The sequence below is a fragment of the Scylla paramamosain genome, chromosome 26, assembly GCF_035594125.1.
Source record: "Scylla paramamosain isolate STU-SP2022 chromosome 26, ASM3559412v1, whole genome shotgun sequence".
NCBI classification, from domain to species: Eukaryota; Metazoa; Arthropoda; class Malacostraca; order Decapoda; family Portunidae; genus Scylla; species Scylla paramamosain.
This window is the reverse complement of record NC_087176.1, coordinates 21,661,591-21,669,090: the sequence shown is the minus strand read 5'-3', so window position 1 is coordinate 21,669,090 and position 7,500 is coordinate 21,661,591. Positions and strand designations below refer to the sequence as shown.

Genomic DNA, 7,500 nt, shown 5'->3' with positions numbered 1-7,500 from the left:
CAGGGACGGAGAGGTGTTCCAAGATGGGAAGGAAAGGTGTTGCGAGGACGAAATAAATTATAATAGAAGAGAAAAAAATACCAGAAGATATATCGGTTTTTAGCGAGGTTATCTGTTTATCTATTCACTTCTACTAATGAACTACCTGTGGAAGAACAGGACAGATACAGAGCAAGGCTCTTTCTTCGCCCATCTCTCTTTCTGACAGCATGTCACCACGAAAAGTCAGACGAGATCATCTTGTAACCCATATATATATATATATATATATATATATATATATATATATATATATATATATATATATATATATATATATATATATACACTACACTACACTACCCTGCCACTAGTGTTGATGTTTTGCCTCTCTACATATCCGATGTAAAAAAGTCGTTAAAAAGTACAATTATGGATTAGAATAATAACTTGTTAGTACATACATACTTGTTTCTCTGAAATACTTGCTTAATTTGGACTTTGAACGATCTACAGTTTTCGTGTTAACAACCGCTGGTTGTTTGTTCCAGCAAATGATGATGTAAAGGCCTGCAAGGAAGTGGTGGTGCAGGCAGCTGCCAAGAAATGATGCTACAAACACACGTGACAGACTCATGTTGTAAGGACGAGATGGTGTTGCGAAGGCGGGTGAAAGAAGGGTTTTGCAACAACAGACGAAGTGGCGTTGCAAGGACGGCTGGTAAAACAGCATTGCTGCCCAAGGTTCCTAAACCCACACGTGTCTCACCTTCACCCGCTGGTCTTGCGAAATAAGGAAAACTTTACCCTTCTGGGGAACTTATCAGACTTATCAACGCTCGCTGTGCTCCTCGAGATCTCCCTTTGAGGCCTCGGGGAAGTGGTGGCTGGAAAAAGGGAGAAAAACGATCGAGGGATAAATATAAAAAAAGAGTGGGGAGGAGGAGAGGACGTGATGCAATTTAGCGTGTAGGACAAAAAGGGCTGAGTTCCAGGGATGAGGTGGGCAAGGCTGGATATCTGATTCCTATGCCAGGTGATGAAGGACACGTGGACCTGTGGATTGTGTTTATGTCAGTGTTGGGTCGCCCTCAATGGGTCTCAAGTGAGGGAGGAGGATCTGTGCAGCCTCTCAGGACTCCTGCTGGAGGAAATTGCCCCGCCCGAGAGATCACGGTACGTTTCATTATCCTATGTGTGTGTGTGTGTGTGTGTGTGTGGTTCGTCCGATCTGCAAATGTGTCTTATTTGCCATTATATGTTCCCTTGAATGTTTTTTGCTTTATTATTCTTGGAGGGAAAGTGTTTACAGGTTTTTATTTATTTATTTATTTATTTTATTTTTTTATTTTTTTTTTGTTGTGGGATGTGTTTTGTTCTACTCTTTGTTTCATGTCAGCAGTAGTTAAAGTAGAAATGTGTTTCCTGTGTCTGGAGATTTCCACATCAAAAGCCAATCCATGAATACTGAATTCCATGGATGAAAATACATGAAAAGTCGTGAAAATATACGAAAAATACCATGTTTGCTTTCCCCGTGTGCGTTTTTCTGTGTTTCTGCTTTCCTTTTCTAATTTTCACGGAAAGGATACGACAAGAGCCCCGAAACAGATGCTCCAGAACCACCAGCAATAACCTCCAGCAGAGCCTCTGAAATCGTATGTTTGGCTAAAGTTTTCACCCAATAGTAATTTTAATTTGTCAGGACGCTAGAGTGGTTGGCAGGGTGATGCAGGCTACAAAGGCAGCAGGGTGATGAATTAGAGGGGGTGAGGACGGTGGACACCCTTCCAGCACCGTTCCCTCCCTTCTCTCTGTCTCTCCCTCCTTTGCATGCAGCGAGGCTCAGTCAGGCAGTGTTTGTGAAGCATGAAGTAGACGAAGCTGCCTCGGTTTTGCCTTGCCCATCATTTTTTTCCTCTACATTTTTCGCTCCTATGCCTTTTGTTAGGCGCAGTGGAGGAGTGGCGGCGCTACGAACACTTTGTAGGACACTGTGCAGGCTGGTGAGTGCACGAAGGGTTTCCTGGTTTCATGCGAGGGCTGGTAGAAATGTTTGTATGGTCAGAAATCATGTCTTGTTTTCATCTTGTTCTCCCTCACGTTGGGGCCTTGCAAATCCATCGCTTTCTCTCTCTCTCTCTCTCTCTCTCTCTCTCTCTCTCTCTCTCTCTCTCTCTCTCTCTCTCTCTCTCTCTCTCTCTCTCTCGTCCAAAATAATAACAGCACAAAGAAGAAAAAGGAAAATCGTCGTGGGTCTGTGCTTCATTTTTCTTTCATCACCACCACCACCTTCACCACTACCACCACCACCTTCACCACCACTACCACCACCATCTTCACCACCACGACCACCTTCACCACCACCTTCACCTCCTGTGTGTGTAGAGTCACTACAATAATTTCTTGTACTTTTTTTTGTTAATGACTAGTAAGGATCAAAATTGAGGTTGACAGTGGTGCAGGTTCCCCTGAGACAGCTATGGAAGGATCAGATATGAAGAAAAGAGGATGAATAGTCAACTTACTTGTATGGCTGCAGCACAAAGTGGTGTGTTAGGTTGGCAGAGGAGACCTGCCACGTGCAGCAGCAGGTTCCTCAAGTTCCGGAGCTGTTCTGGCGGCGGGAAGTGAAACATGCGTCGTATGTCTGAAACACGACATGGTGTTTGTGGGTGGCAGAAGAGACATGCCACGTAATGGAGCAGGTTCCTCAAGTTCCGGAGCTGTTGGCGCGGCGGGTCGTGAAGCATGCGTCGTATGTTTGCTGAGTGTGAGCCCTCCACCAACTTGTGGACGATTCCTGATGCACTGTAGAATTCGTGGAGGCTCTTGTGTGGGGCTGCGTACTTCTGATGATGCCCCAGCCTGTCACTGGTGTCTTGAAGATTGAAAAACGCTGGGATGACTTCCTTGCTGGGTAATCCTTTCTCATGACAGGAACAAATCAGCTTCTGCTCTTCCTGTTTTGACAGAGTGAGTCGGTCTTGTAGGAGAGCAATGACACGTCATATAGGTCTTCCAGCATCTTGTAGATGTGGACCTCACGAGTCTGTCTGTCTTGTGGATGACCTGTGAGTCTGGCCTGCAGTTTTTGTATGCACCAATCTCGTATGGTGACGTACAGGCTGGTCTGGGTGGTGGTGATCTTGATCTTGTCTTAATCGATATAGAAAAGTGTTGCCATGAACAGGAGATTTAATGGCAGGCCGAGGTAATCCTTCCAGCCTAGGTGTTTCATGAGGTACTCAAGCCTCTCAGGGTCTTTGTTCCCCTTGTCTGGGAAGCTGTTGTAATGCTTCATGACAAAATGAATTCTTTGTTCATGGCTAACACTTTTCATTTCCATGTCCCACACCTCATAGCCATCAGGTACTTTGGACAGGAAGTCTTGCACTATTTCTGGCCGCGATGTGCAGACGAGTGTTAAGTCTGGCGAGTACTTCGAGGTGTTGAGGATGTCCTTCACAAGGCTGTGTGATGGAGTGCCTGGCGACAGTTCGTCCAGGCCGTCAATCAGGAAGAGAACCTTGCATTGTTGTAGGAGGGGGATGAGGTGTTCGTCCATCACAGCAAAATGGTTTGGGAGGATCACTTTGAGGAAGTTCTGGAGAGATGGGCCTTCATCATCGCGGCACAAGACACGCACCACGATGTCGTACTCGTCCAGGTGTTTGATGGTGCAGGCGCCGGGGTCCTGAAGCCACTCTGAGACAAGGAAGGTGAGCAGGGTCGTTTTGCCGCTTCCTGCCACGCCCCTGATCAGGATGAGCTGTGGCTTGGCGCCGTGCGTGGGCGGCGTGGCCGATGAGGATGTGGACGGCTGTGGATTCTGTCCTGCGCGGCGCGTCACCGTCAGCACGTCGCAAGTGTCGATGTCTCGTTTCTATTGGACGTGTCCTCTTCTTTCCACGAGGGACATCTTGCAGAAAATGTCCTGGATGTGATGGCGGTGTTTTGGTGAGTTGGTAAGGAAGGACAGAGGATCAAAGGTTTGCACGCGATCATAGAATGCTTTGAGGTGGGTCTGACTCATGCTTATGAATAATTGACACATGTTACTTAATTTATATTTTAAAATTGCTTCCTCAAATCCCACATTTCTGGAGGTATCAGTGACCTGCGGGCGTTGTCCTGCACGGGTGTCACCTCTGCGTCAGGAATGCAGTATTTGGTCTTGGCTGCGGCGAGGACTCGAATAAAGAGGTGTTCTAACTCATTGACTTTGTGCTGGTACTCTTCATGAAAGAGTTCACTCCGCTCATCCTTGATTTTCGTTACCAATCCCTCCAGGGTGTTCTGGTTCCGCCATTCGGGATCGCCATCTCTCGCCACGCCTTCGCACGTCAGCTTTATTGCTTTGTGCAATAAAGTCACATCGAAGTTGTCCCATAAAGGGAAGCGTTGTGCTTGGCGGCGGTCGGTGTGGTTCAATGCTGCTTTCTTTTGTTTGTTACTCATCGTGCCATAGTTGGCTGTCGAGCCTTGAGGGAAGTTGTCAAGGTAGTCAGTGAGGGACTGGCCCGGCGGCGTGGCGGGGGCGTGCGCTTCAACACGAAGGTCAAGACGTCCTTGCCTGCGTTCTCCATGAGACAGATAAGTTTAATGCGATGGACATGTACTGTTGGAGCGGCGGCCATGGTGGAGGGCTTGGGACGACAGTTCCTCTCGCCAGCAGCCTGCAAAGAAATTTCCCAAGTGAGGAGCAGGCCAGGAGAGACGTGGCCTGCAAGGCTCAGTGCGGGAGGGAGGGAGTTGAGCCTTGAAGTGGCCGGCGTGAGCACCGGGATGTGGGGACAAGACAAAGAGGTGGATGGGAGTAAGAGACACTGTGACACACGGCATGGCACGTGTGTTGTGGCCAAACCATTTGACAAGACAACACGAGGCAAGACTTGACTGTGTGTGTGTGTATGTGTGTGTGTGTGTGTGTGTGTGTGTGTGTGTGTGTGTGTGTGTGTGTGTGTGTGAGTGTCTGTGTGTGTGTGTGTGTGTGTGTGTGTGTGTGTGTGTGCGTGTGTGCGTGTCCGCGTGCAAGTAAGTAAGTAATTAAGTAAATAATCAAGTAAGCAAACCTGTATTGGTGAGCACAATACAAAGTATTTCAAGGTGTACATACAATACACAGTCACGTGAGCCGAGGCTCTCTCACGGTGTATTGTACAGTAGAGCAGAGGGCAGGAGTGCAAACAAATTATAATGTACAACAACATAATGAACTGTACTGTACAGCGGCAGTACCGCGCCGCTACAGAGAAGATAAACACTAATACAAGTGTCTCACACTAACTTAAATAATAATAAAATAATGATGATAATAACAATAACAATAAGAGTAGTGATAACAATAATACTAATAATTACACCACCACCACCACCACCACCACCACCACCACCAACAACAACAACAACAACAACAACAACAACAACAACAATAATAATAATACGAGTAACAATATTATTAGTAACATAAATAATAGTAACTATAGCATTAATAAACATAATTAATAACTAATACTGGTAACTAGAGCAATAACAATAACAATAAACAACAACAACAACAACAACAACAATAACTTCAATTTAATAATATTATTAATAGTAGTAGTAATAATAATAATAATAATAATAATAATAATAATAATAATAGTAATAATAATAATAATAATAATAATAATAATAATAATAACAACAAATGCGATGACTGCAATAAATAGCATCAAAATCACAGCTTTTGTTGATGAAGTGGTTACTTTTTAACCTGTTGTTTGTTTGAACATTTTATCAGTTGTAAGAAGAACTTTGTCTATCAAGAGGCAAACTGTTCACAACAGTTTTAGTCCAACTTGTCACACTGTTTGTGAATAATATTGTTGTCAGTATCGCACAAATAAGGTTAACGTTGTTACTTCTCGTGTGAGAAACATTTTCTGCCAATTTGAATATTGCATTATGTCCAAGATTTTGATGTATTAATAACAATGTGAAGTACTTATGAATGAAGGGAAGCCTGCAAATACTGAAGGCTGAGGAAGCTTTGGATGCAGACTCAAACCTCTTTACGGAAAATGTACAGCGAAGAATTTTATTTTGCCGTCCTGTTCCTTTGATTAAAAAGACGGCCATGTAGATGCCCATGTAGGAAGGCAGTGCATGAGATGTGGGCAGCGTGAAGTACACTGCGTGTCACTCACTGCTTCACTTGTTACATTACCCACAATTCTTTTTAAAATGCCAGCTGTTTGAGAGACATTTAAACGAGTGTGTGTGTGTGTGTGTGTGTGTGTGTGTGTGTGTGTGTGTGTGTGTGTGTGTGTGTGTGTGTGTGTGTGTGTGTGTGTGTGTGTGTGCGCGCGCGCGTGCGTGCGTGGACCATATGCATTTTTGGCAATGATTTCTTTGGCGGAAAAGATGCCCACCAGTACACAGTGGAGTGGTCTCCCCTCGTTTCACAGGACGTGGACTCCAGCTTGAAAAGACTCCTTGATAAAGTTCATGACATGTTCAATATTTGCCTCCCTATTATAGATGTTTCACACAAAAGGCTCCAAAATCCACCCATTTCTCAAAAGGTAATCAACTCGACAAGACCCAAAAATCAGTTGTACAGAGAGCTTCCGAAACCTGAAGCTCCGCCCTCTGTTCCGGTGAGGATATAGACAGTCGGACAGATGTGGATGCAGACAGACAGAGAGACAAACAGACAGACAGACAGACAGACAGGAAGATAGACAGATTGTGTCCAGTCTTTGTGGTATATAGTCTTGCCTCGTTAGTGCCTCATTTTCTACTTACTGAGTGTGTGCAATAGAAAACACAGTGAAAACAATTACCAGGAAAGAAAAGAGTAAGTGTACTCACCTCAAGAGTGCAGGTGTGTAGACTCTGGGAGATGGGAGGAAGGAAGGCGCGAGGCGGGAGGTGCCTGTGGGGAGAGACACACTGTGCTTCATGCTCTTACATTTATACTCCACAAGCACAAGTCTGTACCTGTGTACATCTATCTATCTGTATCTATCTGTATAAACAGAGAGAGAGAGAGAGAGAGAGAGAGAGAGAGAGAGAGAGAACCATCCAAAAATGTAATCACTGTTTAACCCGCTATAATTCAATGAATTTTTTTTTTTTTTTCATAAACAGTTGGCCAAAATAATAATGTCAGAAGTAAGAGTAAGCTCTGAAGGAAGAACATCTGTCATAAAGTGTTACTGGAGGCACGAAAATATCAAAGAAGTGCAAAGACAATTCAGAAGACACTTTGACAGGGATCCACCAAGGTGACACAGCTAAGTTTGTACCAGATGGAACTGTTCACGACCTTTAATAGCATGCCTATGTAGTAGTAGTAGTAGTAGTAGTAGTAGTAGAGGTAGTATTCACGATTTCTCACTACTGCTACTACTACTACTACTACTACTACTACTACTACTACTACTACTACTTCTACTACTACTTCTACTACCACTACTACTACCTCTACTACTACTACTACTACTACTACTACTACTACTACTACTACTA

The 7,500-nt window shown here is 44.4% G+C and overlaps 1 long non-coding RNA gene across 1 annotated transcript in view; it reads left to right on the top strand.

Annotated features, from left to right (window-relative positions):
• LOC135113835 (uncharacterized) overlaps positions 1-7,500 on the top strand; it is a 50,821-nt gene that overhangs the window by 23,942 nt on the left and 19,379 nt on the right. The gene's annotated exons all lie outside the window — the stretch shown is intronic.